Source organism: Gasterosteus aculeatus, chromosome Y, assembly GCF_964276395.1.
Source record: "Gasterosteus aculeatus chromosome Y, fGasAcu3.hap1.1, whole genome shotgun sequence".
Taxonomy (NCBI): domain Eukaryota; kingdom Metazoa; phylum Chordata; class Actinopteri; order Perciformes; family Gasterosteidae; genus Gasterosteus; species Gasterosteus aculeatus.
The window spans coordinates 12563562-12578386 of record NC_135709.1 but is presented as its reverse complement, the minus strand read 5'-3'; the positions used below and the strand labels follow the sequence as shown (position 1 = coordinate 12578386).

The 14825-nt window shown below is 41.5% G+C and overlaps 1 long non-coding RNA gene and 1 pseudogene across 1 annotated transcript; both read right to left on the bottom strand.

The window, feature by feature from the left end:
- On the bottom strand, positions 1 to 1671 carry LOC144383011 (putative E3 ubiquitin-protein ligase HERC4; annotated as a pseudogene).
- A 3038-nt stretch (positions 1672 to 4709) lies between these two features.
- On the bottom strand, positions 4710 to 5416 carry LOC120812869 (uncharacterized). The gene is made up of 4 exons (XR_013455285.1): positions 5291 to 5416; positions 5127 to 5199; positions 4926 to 5044; positions 4710 to 4803 (listed from the first exon to the last, which is right to left on the bottom strand). It is a non-coding gene; the product is annotated as an uncharacterized LOC120812869 (long non-coding RNA).
- Positions 5417 to 14825: the final 9409 nt, after the last annotated feature.

Genomic DNA, 14825 nt, shown 5'->3' with positions numbered 1-14825 from the left:
TCAGATACAGTCAGAGTAGATTTTTCTATTCTTGCTCAAGGCCTCTGTAAGCCTGGTGTGCATGATCTCCTTGGTGGAGTACAAGGGCAGCTCCAGGGTTGAGAAACATGTATGTGTCTGAGGGTAGTACTCGTCATAGCAGAGGTCCTCAACTTCTTTAACGTTGACCGTCATCTTGATCTTGTCCAGGCCAAGAATGGGAACCCTTTCAGAGCCAGTCACGAACCCTAGTGGAGGGGGAAATGGTCACTTGTCAGTGTCTTGCCTTATTTTTGTGACATGGTAAGTGTTAAGCTTTGCGTTGCCCTTCCCCAAAAGTTGAGTCTTGAGTTAGACATATTGCTGCTTTCGCAAAGGGGAACAGTTGTGTTATTGACTGCAGGCAACCAAAGCTGCTGGTCAAACACCCACTGCGCAAGGGCCTTTTCTGACAAGTGTGCGAGTGTACAGAACCAGCCCGATCTCGTGGGATGGCATATACACGGCGTGCAATTGTTACCCATTGTATGTTTTTCTCACCATAAAACATTTTTTGGTTAGCTTAGGCAACAGAACTATGGTAACAGCGTAAAAAGCAAAAACTACGTTCCTGCACTCTAAATGACTAACAAACGGTTGGATCATTCCTATACCAACGTCTGAGAGTGGGCTGAGAGAACAACAAATGTAAAAACATTCATGAACCATCGAGATTAAAAGAGTTGTGGTTAATAAAAACAAAAAATCGACCATAAGATTGTGATGATTTGTCTGATTCTGATAAGTTGGTTTCTCTTCATTCGGAAGTTAAATAGCAAATCTATTCAAAATAATACCTTATAATTGTCTTTATATGTCAAAGTAAGGTTTAATACTTACAAAGAAAAGCTCTCCTCTGATCCTCAGTCAGTTCATCAAAAACCTCCCAAAACATCTGTATGGTGGGGTGAGGTGGTGTGGTACGGTACACCCCCCCATAACCAGTGTTCTAATTGAAGAGAAAAATACTTGTTACTACTACTTCTGATACTTTTTAGTATTCGGATCAAGCATGATACAGGGATGAGGATGCAATAAACCAGTTGTGTGAAAACTAGACTGCAAAGAGGTCTTGTTTTGGACCGTACCTGTTTCAGCTTTGCCCAGTCATGGAAGTCTTTGCCCACCAGCACTTCCTGCATCTCTTTTGGTTGGAACAGCTTCACCAAACCTGATCACATACCTTGAAGAAGCCTTGCTTGAACTCCTGAAACACACCCTCCACCGATGTGTTGAAGGCATGGTTCACATAGGCCTCCACGAACTCCTTCCTGATTTAGGAGATTGAAGTTTCATGTCAACAAAAAGGTCGTAGCAGGTGAGTGAGCGATGGAAATCTCGCTGACAGGTATTTTCCCGTGAAACTTTTGTAGCTTAATTTCCTTTTCCGTAAAACGTACGTGCAGTGTAACTCAGAGATTGATTCTGTGTCTCATTCTTAGTTCTTTAAGAGTTTATTTCTTTTGTTACCTTGTCTCAGTTGGTTCGAACTTCCTCTCACTCATGTATTAATGCTCATTAGTGTTTTCCTTCAATTATAGTCAAATAACAAAAAGCCCACAAAAAAGTCACAAAAATGCATGGTCCTTACTTATTTTGCCCTGTCAGTGGCTTTCCAGGATTTTTTGTATCAAGGTCAACTTCTTTGTCATACCAGTTAATCTGTTGATCAGTTGTAAGAGAAACACACAGTGAAATCAAACGCTTTGGGAAATGATCAGACTATTAGACTTTTGCAAAGAGAATTACTGTTATTGACTATCTGTAAAATACTCCACATACTACAAAATCCATGTAGAGCTTTTGGATGTCGTCATCTTCGTAGTCTTCCAGGATGTTAAGCAGACTCCTATGAGCAAAATAAAAGGGAAAAACACATGAAATACCAAATCGGCTGTTTTGACTATAAGTAAAATGTATATATTTCCTCTTACTCTCCAACGCATGGGCTGAATTCGATCAAGTCACAGAGTGATTGCTTTACACCGAGCAGCTTCTTGAACAGTGCCAGTGGGAAGTGTATGATGTGCTGGTTGTACAAAGCCAATCCACACAGAACCCCAAAGTAGAAGTATCTCTCGTCCGCCTCTGTTGCCTGGTTTTGATGGAAGACGCAACTTAAATCAGAAAAATAGAAACAAAATAGGATGATAATAATTCAAGATCTGATCTGTAAGAAGATGTAGAGTCTTACTTTGGAGGGGAACCAGGCCAGTGTTTTGGAGTCATTGAACATAAACATGCAAGTTGACATCATCTCGTGAAACACTTCGTGAAAAAAGTCCTTTTTGTAGAGATTAAGATTATTTACATCTGTGTCGTTCACTACAAAAAAATCTGTAAAGCAAGATTACACAAACTCCATTTTCCCTCCTGGCACAGTAGCATATACAAGAGTACCTATACAACAATGCAATTCATGAAGTGGAACTTTCACAGCAGCAAGTTGTTGAAAGGTGTCGTCTAAGATGGATGCTCGACTCAGGGTTAGGTTAAAGGACTCCTCAGCAAACATCCAAAACGTATCGTAAGGAGAGTCCTGTGTATACTTCTGGAATAAGAGTTCAAGATGAAATTATTATTCTTTTTTTGTGTTGGCTGACTGTCAGCTAACTTCAGTGTTTCTCACACATGTCTTCTATAAAAAAAAGACTAGTTCTCATGAGTTCAAAGCTTCAGTTACCTTGGTGACCTCAGCACTCAAAAACAAATTTCTTTGACTCAAGATCCATCAGAAATAGAAAGCTACACAGGATAAATGGCTGCACGGGCACGTCCTGAAGAGGCTAGAAAAAAAGATTACAGATATCCAATGTGTTTTAAATGTATTATGGCTTTTATCTCACAAAATATTCACCATGTGTTCCTTTTACCTTGAGTTGTGTACAAATCCAAACGCACACATCCTCCGAGAGAAACTGTTTGTCAATCAACAAACAGAAATCCGTTTCTGGCATCCGTCGAGGTTCTGCTGTCCTGCTGTTGACCTTTTCAACAAATGTAAAACTGTATTTTTAGCAATAGTGTTTAAGATGATGCTGTGACGTTAATAGAAAACACAACAGATAAATTATACTAACGTTGTACATGTTCTGGAAGACCAGCGCCAAGTTTCTGGTTCCAAAGTAGTGAGAAACAGTCCTTGAGGATCACTGAGAGGGCCTGCTTCCACACATTAACATGTTCAACCATGGTAGAGGTCCGCAGTGAGGACCACTAGTCCCCTGCAAGACAAAATAAAGATTACGCGGACATCAAGGTCAGTAAGCAGATGACAAGGAAATAGCTTAAAGACATGCTAAAGAAACATTTATCATTCTTACCGCCATGTCTAGATCACCTTGCATCATCTTAAATAGGCAAACAAGCCATTTCAAAGGGATGTAAATTTGATAAATCGCCACTTTGTTTTATGCAGTTTTATTTAAAAATCGTCATGAATCATTTTAAATGAAATGAAATGTATTTAGGTGGAATTAACAGGTTTTGTTTTCTCCCCTCTCATCAGTAAAACAAACGCATGACAGCCTTTTATGACAGATGTAAAGTTATGGTCAACTTTCAGGCCAGAAGTGACACAAAAGGGTTGAGTGAAGTACAACCAAATGCTGAGCAAGTGGTTCCATGTACTTTATGTTCAATCCTTAATGTTTCTGAGAAAATTAAAAAAATGATGACAGGCTGAACATACATGATGCCCTCTTGTTCGTTTACCTTTTTTTACGTCTCTGGATTCCACTGGCAACCCAGAGTTTGACTTCAAATTGCAATGCATTGTGGGAAATCTCCCAGGGTAAAGTGTGCATCTCAAATGCTGACTTACCAAGTCAACTTTTTGACGGAACAACAGCCTCATCGACTATAAAGGAGATTGGGCCATTCTGTCACACACTTCCATAGACTTGTTTTTGCAACAAGAGGAGTGTCCTAAGCGTCGACCAGTAGCGAGAATGTAAGGCTGTTATCAGTGAGACAAATTTTAGCAGGATGACATAAATGGATTGTCCCTCGTGCTCAAGTGGTCTGAATCCAGCACACAAATGACTGACTCCACCTCTTCCAATAAAAAAAGAAAATGTCATGCAAACTCAAGGGTAATAACGTTAATGTACAATGTGTCATCATGAACAATACTTGGCTGATATGAGACTGTTGTTGTACCTATGACCTGGAGACTTAGGAGGGAAACAGCGAGCGCCTTGGCGAGAGTTGTGCTCAATCGATCCTGTTTGCGCCTTTGGATCACATGCAGGAGTTCGTTGAGAAGCAGGTAGATCCTCAACCCCTCCACTCCCAATGGCTTCTTATCAAGGGAAGGAAGCAAGTGGAGGAGAGAAGCCTCAACCTAAGGGCAAATAACATGATTTGATTTTAGAATGCCTTAGACTTCTTGTTAGCAGCCGCTAACACATAGAGGATACTCAAAGTAGATAACTTTGAAACCCTTTGCGCACATTACGTATATTTTGATTGCATACCTCAGCAAAAACATTGTCCTCTTTCACCAATTTCTCAAAAGCGAGTCGTGCAACTGACATATTCAAGCCTGAATACTTTAGTGAAGTCTGGAAATATTTGTCTTTGCTAAAACACAGAGAAAAAAGCTACTCAGGCACAGTTGTGTTTGGCCACGGACCATATTATTATATTGGAAGAACAGTCATCACTGCCATTGACACGTGTCACGTGTGAAGAAGTGTTCATGCGCAGCGATACCGTGTTTACCTCTGCTCAAGGAAGATTGTATTGACACAGGAAGCGGAGGAGAATGTCCTCTGGATTTCCCTGTGAAGACATTTTCATGTCTGTGTTGAAAGTCTCTGTTCCCAATGATTGATTTAAGTCATGGCAGTAATAGAACATCGAGCCGACACATAGAAAATATATTGCCAAAGCAATTTGCTTACTGTTTGATCTTTTTCCATGTCTTTGAATCGTATTCGAGGGTCCATTTGTCAATCATGTCATTGAGACAATGCTGTTTTTTAATGCCGCCGCCGTCGGCGTTTGCCTCCTCGTGGACGCCCTGTGAAATAAACAGGGTTGAGTTGATGTCGCACATCACCATGACACCGACCATTGCGGTCTGTGCGCGTTTGTGTCGGTACCTCAGTAGGCGCGCACGTTGCAAAGGAACAGTTTCCCCTGCAAAGATGTTTCCAATTTGAGCATCAGTTGCATCTGGAATAGAAAGCAGAATGTGTTGTCCCCTCCCTGACACCATTCCTCGGATTCACGTGGTTTTATTCAGTTATTTTCTAAAAGTAGACACCTTGTAGCAGCTGAACGGGCAGTGGCACGGACGGATGACTCTCCTTCCCGTGGCCCAGCTGGCCCTGGTCACCACAGCCGAAGGAGTAAACCCTCTTTGACTCCGTCAAAGCTGATGTGTGATGCCTGAGAACGTGTCATCTATTATATATACAACATTTTAATGTCATCACAGATGGAAAGATTTGATTGGCTACATTTAAGCAGCTGGAAGCAGCTTTTGTAATCTTATTCTCAGGACAATAGCATGATAAAATGTGTTTTACCTTACCGTCCACAAGCAATCTTGGCGACCTTTGCCCCCCAGAGCTTTGCAACCAGCCGTGGTCGTAGTTCATTGGTGAATGAGTTGTGCCCAAGTTGTCCATATTGCCCGGAGCCGAAGGTGAACATGGCAGCATTCTGAGGAAGCATCCAGAGAAAATCAATCAAGTTCCCACGTATTGTTTCTTGTTACTTATTACTTACATGTCTAAAGATATCTGAGATGTCAGTACGTTTGCTCTAAATTCAGGCTGCATTAATAAATATTTTGTACAACAACCATGGATCCATTATCGTACTCTGTGTTGTTTCACTTCGCTGTGTGCGTTAGCATCGTTTTGAGCTGAAACAGGCTGCTGTTTTTCAGTGAAAAAGCATGGATATTGATATGCTGCAAGTTGATGTCGGAATATACACACATTGATGTGGAGATAGGGGTCTGTTTGTGAATAATAATTCCTTGTGAATAATACAATATGTTGGGCCCCCAAATAGACAATTTGTTACTGTCAATTGAGTGACAATGTCAATAGCGTCGATTATCATTGTTCTTATTTTTGTTGCACAGAAATAAAGCGCTCCTTTTCCAGCAATAACATGTGTGAGGGTTAGTGGTTACAGTCAGGCGGAGAAGACACCTCTAGTTGTAGGAGTCAGTACAGCATGATGCTCAATTAGTAAATAATGGTCCAATAGACCAAGAAGCAGAGTATGCTTTAGTGCGGTCTCTACCACTGGGTTCTGCGGTCTGGTAGTTGTCCATGATTAGAACTTTAACCCTTTCAGAGTGTGTTTTCAGTTCATGAAAAATAAACAGGGTTTTTTCTGCGTTGGGTTGTACTTCCCCGTCTCGACTCACTTTTGGTCACAAAAAAGGCAAGATTTCGGCGACCAAAGACCAAGATGGCAAGGGAAAAAAACAACAACATGAATACGTTCAAAATGTTTTGAGGCTTTAGATCGATAGTCCATAAACCAATCGGTGACGTGGGGGAAATCTAACCTTTGTCAGAATGGCAGTGTGGTCCTTTCCGCAGGAAATGTGAATGGTTGACTTCTTGTTCAGACAATGAACAGGAGTTGCCGTGTGTCTGTCTACAGAAAAGACATTTAACATTCCAGTTTGCATGCTGTGTGTAGATCAGATCAATATTGCTTGTAAAACCCATCTTCAAAGGAGCGTAAAGTACAGTGAATTCCCATTCAAGGGAAGCAGATGGAAAGGGAACTTGTCGCTGCAGTACCTGCTGTGTCTCCCAGCCAGCTGCCCGCGGTCGTTTCGGCCCCGGAGACGGAGAGGGCAAAGCTCTGTTCCCCTCCTGCTGCCACCAGGACCAGGGGGAGCGCTGACAGACCCCTCAGGCGTTGGGGCAAGTTGATGCAGGTCTCACTCCTCCCCAGACCCAGCTGGCCCCTGTAGTCCTGGCCCCATGTGTACACCTGACCACCTGGGGAGAAATCCAATTTCATTTTCTGTCTTCAAACTTAAAAGAGCCAAAGAGATACTTCCCGGGCAGTAATGCCGTAACTCTTACTAATTAACTTCTTAATCGCACTCGTAAAAAACATATTGAAATAATGTGTAATTATACACAAACACATCAATAGCAACATTTATTTTCTACAATACAGCACAGATCATTGTTTTCATCTCTGTTGTTCTTTGACTCGTGTCACATGGGACCAAACAATCTTGTATGGCTGAAAAACAGCCATATTGATTCAGCCTGTAGATTAACGCAACACTGTACCTTTGGTGAGGGTTTAATTAAAGGTAAATAAAAAGGTCTTCGGTCCTAATTTAAGATGCTCAGAGTAGAAGCAGACCTGCAGCTTTGAAGGACTTTGTTCCATGTGTGTGCAGCAAAATACCTGAAGCTGCTTCGGTTCTGACTCTTTTGACCCTAAGGTTTAGGGCCTAAACCTTTCAGGGCTTTAAAAACCAACAGCAGGATTCTAAACTCTTCACTTAAGATGCCTGTTTATTGTGAAAGACTTTTCCCTGAACACGTGTCATGATTGATTGTCTTAAAAACTAAATAATGTTTACAGACCTGATTCCTTTGGAATATTCATTACATTTTGAAAAATAAATTATTTTCCAGATATAAAAAAAGCTAGGCATTATATTAATAATACATGAATATACCAATGAGTATTGGGTGGATTTAATGGAGAAAAATGACCATGAAGTTGAATCTACTTTAAAAAAATACTATCGGCTAGAAATGTGGGAAAATGCTAGTTGCAAATTGAATTCAACAACAAAACTGTAGCTCGACATACCGCACATCAACCACAGGGTGCAGGTAGAGAGTTATTCTGCCTCTAGTTTCACTACTATTCAACGAGTCGTCACAGAGACGATTCTTAAAAGTTAAAGAACTGTAATATTTGCTAGCCTTTAACTTAATGAAACCTGGTGCCACTTTTACAGCGATGGCATTTCCCCCATACATTTACCATCCGAGGAGCCTGATAAACCAGCGCTGCTGATTGAAAGGTGATTCTTTGGTTTAAAAAAACTCAACATGAGATCAGCCCAAAGGGAGCTACCACTTCCAGAGGTTATCTCAAGCATTGAGTTGTATCGGTGAAACTCTCGCACCAATGACGCCTCATGGACACCTCCTGGGAGAAGGGCCCCCAGCCAGCAGATGGAGAGAGGTGGGAGGAAAAAAAAGAGGCGGCGAGAATGTGAAACACAGCCCGATAACATCTCTGTGCATCACTCTCTCCCACCTCTCCTCTTTGTGTCATCCAATCACCTTCTTCTCCCTCTTTTCACACAGCGCAGAACACAAATCCCAAGTGAGAGGAGCTGGCAAGGGCAGTAAGAGCAGTACACACCGGTTTGAAAAATGTCCTGGAGGAGTCTGAATCGGCCCTGACCTCTGTGACCTCTGCAGGGCATTGCCCCAGCTAAGCAGGCGATCTCTCTTCTTCTGTCGCCCTGTTTGCTTTCTTCTGTCAGAGCACTTTTGTAAATTCAAGGAAACCACCTGTGTAGTGCATCTGTGGCTTGGATTGGACGTAATGGATTCTTACATAGCACAGTAATTAGGATAATGCGATGTGCCCTGTAATAGTATTGAATAAATGTACACATTGTAGTTGTTTTTTTATTTTTGTTTCTATGATGAAACACATCATGGAATGTTAAGCTGAGGGTAGCACACACACACACACAAGATCCTCCTCAGTGGCCGGTGCAAATCATTATTAATTGACATAAAGTAAAACGTCGATCCGGAACTTTCATACCGAATAAGATATGAACCAAGGCCATGAACAGAAGTCCTTTGTTTTGAAGCTTCTATGAGATCGAGTCGACCGCCCTCCCTTCTCAGGGCACAGCTGCAAACTAACATTTTGTATCATGCTGCTCTTTGCACATCAGGGTCAAATACAGGACACTTGAGACACGGCCTTAGCACAGAACAATGTTATAATATATTTTACCATTATATTCCACTCTTTTGATTATTCTTTAATCACACATAATATTGCAAAAAAAAAAGGGTTTTGTGAGACCATGTCTCGGGTTGTTTAGCAAGCAAATTTGAAACATAAATTTAGAACACCAGTAATGAACACAGAAACATAAGAAAATAAAAATGTCGAAATGTGTTCTTCTTGTGTTGGTCCGCAGGTACACGTTGGGATTTGGAGTCTGCCAACCTTCTTTCTTGTGAGGCATCCGCGTTGTAGACAGTCAACAGTCGGTCAACTGCCTGTTGTGAACCTGTCCGTGGTCACTGCAGCGGTGGTGTCGGTTGATTGACACTTGTTGTGGGGGTAGGGTCGCCTGAGCCCACTGCTGGTACTGGATCTGGAACCTTCTTGCAATGGGACGCGTGGACCCAAGTAGCCCTTTCAGCTACTTTGACAGCCGTTTGGGTGACAAGGAGGATCTGCAATGGTCCCTGCCAGCGTCGCTGCAACCTGTTGTCGTATGTTAGACAAAGCAGAAGAGAGTTGTGCACAATATTTTAACATTTCATGTTCGCATAATGCGGTTGAAGGGAGTGGTGCCTTCGGTGCCTCGGTTCCTACGTGAGGAGGAAAACCAAACAATATCTCGAAGGGACTCAGGTTGCTTCGTGTTCGTTTTCTCATGCGCATGTACATCAAGGGCAGACCTGTGTCTGCACAGCATTTGCCAATTTGGTTTTGAGTGTGCCAAAAAGATAGTAGTCGACCCCTCTCACCTCGGACACAAACTGTTTGTGCCCCTTCCATCAGGCAGGAGGCTGAGGTCCATCAACAGAGCCCGGGCCTCAACTGACTGACTGACATTCCACCGGTCACTTTCTTTCATTCTGCACACGTCACTTTCACTTGTCACTTTTCACTCGTCACTTTTGTCACTTCCTGTTCGTTAGTGCACTTTATTTTTTAATTTTTTAAATATTTTTAACTTTAATTTTATTCTTTTATTTTAAACTAACCCATATCCTTATTCCTTATTATTTTTATTTTATTACTCGTGCACTGCTGTCTTGTCTGTCACGCATCAACCGCCAAGTCAAATTCCTTGTATGTATGACATATTTTGGCAATAAATGTTTCCTGATTCCTGATTTTCACCTCTCCTTGCGTGTGTTGACCCATTTTTCTAGACTAGCGTCAAAAGCTACGCAAGCCTCCTGCAGCGATATATCTAATACAATATTTGAAGTACTGTTAACTCAAGTATATTAGTGGGTCTGAATAATACTGTTAAGTTTGACAAAGGTAGGATAGCACTGAGCCAACTTCTTATCGCAAGTTGACACAACACATTATCCTTGAGTTGAGTATACTCCAAAAAATTGTGCGGCTGGTTACTTAACTATTTTAAGTATTGTCAGCACCGGATGTACTTTTAAATCGCTCCGTCTGTGGCTTTTCTCTCATGATGTCTTTTGTTTTGTTTCGTCCTCATGAAGCAACTTGAGTTTTTGACAGCAAAGGAAGGAATGCGGCCTCTTGAGTTTATGTGTGTGTGCGGATGGGGAATGAGCTGTGCTGAGCCTTACCAGGACCTTGATATCCACACACACTATCAACTCCCGTTCCCACCTCCAAAGTTCACAGAACAACATGACCGCAAAGGATGCCTCTATCTTTTTTTTCCCAGTGTCTTTTACTCTTTCCATCAGTTTATTTGTTTCGCTCTCTCTCTCTGCACCTTTCACAATGTCTGTCTTTTTCCATTTTCTCCCAGAACGAGGCAGAAAAGTTCTTATTAATGCACTCAGGCAATATATCAGATTTCCATTTCATTACATTGTAGCGTAAGTGTTAGAATTTGTGGCCTGGGAGGGAGATCACATCAAGCGCTCTGCCAGCAGCTCAACCCACTCAGCAGTCAGCGGGCTTTTTCAGAAAGCAAAACAAAAACCCACTGGGCTTTTTCAGGTCCTCTGCTGATGAGGAATACCATGTTTTAATGGGAGGAGTGGAGAGTGAGTCGTACATGAGAACAATCGAAAAGATGACACCGTGATTAACACCTTTTTTTGAGGTATATTTGAAACTTCAATAACGACTCAAACGATGGGTGTAGGAGCCCTATTCATTTGGTATTATTTCATTTAATTTTGCTCTGTGCCACTAGGGGGGCTGTATGTGCTTTGTGGCTCAGCCGACCTCGGATCAGCCCAGGTAGGCCATTTAACCTGCAGGAATCCCAGACACAAGTGTTGCTAATTTGGGAAGCAAACAGTTTTCGACTGTGCCAGTGTGTGTGTGTGCCTTCGTGGTGAGCAGTGCGGTTTGTTATTTTGGGTACATGTATTATGAGTTAAAGTTCTGCTGCTGTATGATATGTGGATGTAAAATAAACATGCAAGATAATTGTAACGATTACAGAACTCTCCGTTTTGCTGTGTTCGAGCGCACCGGGCGCACGTCTAATCTACCGTATTAGCAACCAGTACTAGACTTCTTTTAGGACTTCGTCAGTACAATGGGCCTTTTCCCCAACAAACATTTTGACACATTTGTGGAGGTGCAGATGGGATTATTGCCTGAACTTTTCCCCACAGACGTATTCACACCCCATCATAGGGAAATGCACAGGGGAAATTGACAAAATGGATGATGGCTGCATGGGAAGTTCTGGTGTGTGTGCAGCTGGCTAACTGAGATGCCCTGTTGGGAGACATAATGGAACGGAGCAGGATACATGTTATTTTAAATATTAATCATATTACTGTTACCGTCATCCTAAACCAACATTACCCTCTCCTAAAGTCTCTGTGGTTTCCCTCCCCACAGTCTTCTGTGGATGGTGGTTCTATCTGATGGTGGTTGTCCCCGCAGCGGTCCTGCCGTACACCTGGCTTACTACTCGCAATTATTTGAATAATTTCTGTTTTAGGAATTGAATGTGTTCTTTATGTTTTACATTGTTCATTCTGTACACATGACATTCATTGTAGTCTGTCCATCCTGGAAGAGGGATCCCTCCTCTGACGTTCTCACTAAGGTGTCTTCTCTTTTTTCCCCGTGGAGGTTTTCCTGTGCCGATGTGAGGGTTTCTGGACAGAGGATGTCGTATGTATACGGACTGTAAAGTTGTAATTTTGGGCTATTCAAAATAAAATGAATTGAATTGAATTGAATTATTATCATGCGCTTTACCTCTTATGACAAATCATATTGTCTGCTTGTGTATCATAGGTCGTTCTCTCACCGCAGTGGGGGTGTTAGGTTTTTAAAAGTGTGTTTAGTTACCCGTTGAAGGTGGGCTGAGTAAAACTGGGAATATCACCAGGTCACCAAACTCTAATGTACTATTTAAAATGATCGCAGTGTAAGATGCACCACTTAAAAAGGTTCAACAGGAATGTGGAGAAGATGTATTTTATGTATTTTATGGTTCATGTGCTCTCAATGAAAATCGTCCTGTATTGAAGAAGACCTGAAACTCGAGATCGACACCATTAACTCACATTTACAATGTTTACCGAGGGACTAAAAAGGAGAGAGAGAGTTATTTCCTAATAGACTTCTATACAGTCTGACTTCTTTATGTGTCAATAATGACACATTACAACATCAAACCAGAAGGGATTTAAACCTGCATGACCCGGTTTGTGGCCACTAGAGGGACGAATTACTGCAAAACAGCCTGACGCACCCAAGGATAATATTTATGTCCTCTTAGCTTTAGTTTTGTACACAATGAGCTCACGGATACGTGCTGTTCCACTGTCTTCATCAACTAACAGAGAAGGCTGTTTTTATCTGCTGACTTTTTAAGAGGCTTTTTTACTTCAAAACAGTCGCCCGGCTCTTCCATCACTACGAGAGTAATCAGTGAACCAAAACATTGAGTTGGAAATCTGCAGATTCATGTGACAACCTTCTCACTTAGAGCAACCGCTTTCACAAAAGATAAATGTAATAGCTTCTTTAACGTTCATTTTGTAGTCATCTCTGGCAAACAGGTTACGTAAGCACTCTTTCGCAGCTGCTCTGTATCTCACTAGGTAGCTGCTTGCAACTGGGTCGCCATTGGCTGGGAACCGACTATGATGTGACTTGATTTCTTTTCCCTGTCATCTCTGAAAACAGGCCTCATCCATGTTTTCCGTATCTGTTCTAAGTAGAACATTTAGATACAGCGTCTTATGTGAGTAGTGAAAGTGGACAGAACCACGGTTACACTGAGCAGCTCTCTTGCTTCAAAGGACTCCAGCGGCAGGAGGTTGGGACGAAGATGAAACACCAAAACACACACACACACACACACTTACGAGATGAGAGATATAGGCCTTGTCCGACAGCTGAGATATAGCACGAGAGCCCTGGGGAGTTTCAGGGGATTTCCACCGAGGGAATCGGACACGCTGTCTGATTTACACTAACACTTCACAGTTCACAAGAGAAACATTGCTGTATCTGTCTTTCTCCATCGCTGCCTCATCCGCCTTTGTTTTTCAGTTTGCTGCTCTCTCTCTCTCTCTCTCCACATAAATACTGCGTATTTTAAGTCGTTATTGTTTTGATGCATGTGAGTGTTGTTGACTGTCATCTCACGGATGAAATTAGCCTTAAAAAAAAGGATTGTCATAAATTATTTAGAAGCTGACGGTCACTTGGGCAAAATATATATTTTTAAAAAGGCATATTTTAACTTAACAAATAAAGGTGGAAATACGAAGAAATGGGATGTGAAGGTGAAGGAGAGGAGCTGAAAGAAAACACATTCATTTTTATCAGTTTCCTGCTCTGCCCTTTTTTTTATTCACTGAGCCAAGGAATGCGATGAGGAATCTGGTGAGAGATAAAGGCAGGAAAGCGGATTGTACTTCGCTGCAGTGTGTATGTGTGTGTGTGCTGATTGTGCAACTGTTTTTATGTACTGCACTTTTTTTCTAATTTAAACTTTGTCCCTTTGTCTTGTCGCTTATAAACCAGCTCTTTGAGCAGTATGATCCTGTATGGTCACAAACAACTGTACTGTACAGCATGTAAAGGGAGGAAAGCTTGGTCAAGGTCAGCTGATGTAGGCCAAGTATTTGCACATACATGCAGGGCTGTGGAATGTTCCATTGATGGAATCGTACACAATGAGGCCGACATTATTTAGTGGATCTCCCTTTCTGTGTGCCAGGGTAAAAACACTACTGCTTTTGGGTTTTTTAGTTAGGACACTAACAACGAATGAATAATGGGTGACTTAAGACGAGACAGGACAGGCAAAAAAACACATTGTTTTTCATGCATGGGTCAATTTTGAGGTTTGGATCTACTTTACTATCACGTTTTCTTTCCTCACTTTGTGTATTTTGTAGATTTCTCACAAATTAAATGAAAATGAAATGAAAATGCCTTGATTGCCTGTTTTCAGAATATCCTCTCAACTAGGGATGTTTCTCTGTCATAAGAAAGTGTAAGTGTAATTTTAAGATATAGGTTTTCTCATAACATACTTCTTTCAGCAATATCCACTTTTTTACAGAGGGGTTTGTTCATATATTATTTATAGCCTAATGTATACTCATTTATCATTTTTTTTTACTTATTATATTTTTCTGAATAGACATGGCTTTATTAAATTTCTGCTCTTAGAAATCGGAAGTTAGGTAAATCAGCACATGTTTAATAAGAAAATGCAGCGTTAGCATATTTAAGCATGTTCTGAAAACGATGAATGCAATATATAATCTCCTTAGTGTTAGTAATCAGCTCAGTGTCAACCAGATTTTATGGTTGAATAGTTCAACCAAGTCACGTCTACTTCACATCAAACAACAAAGAACAAATAAAAGACCACA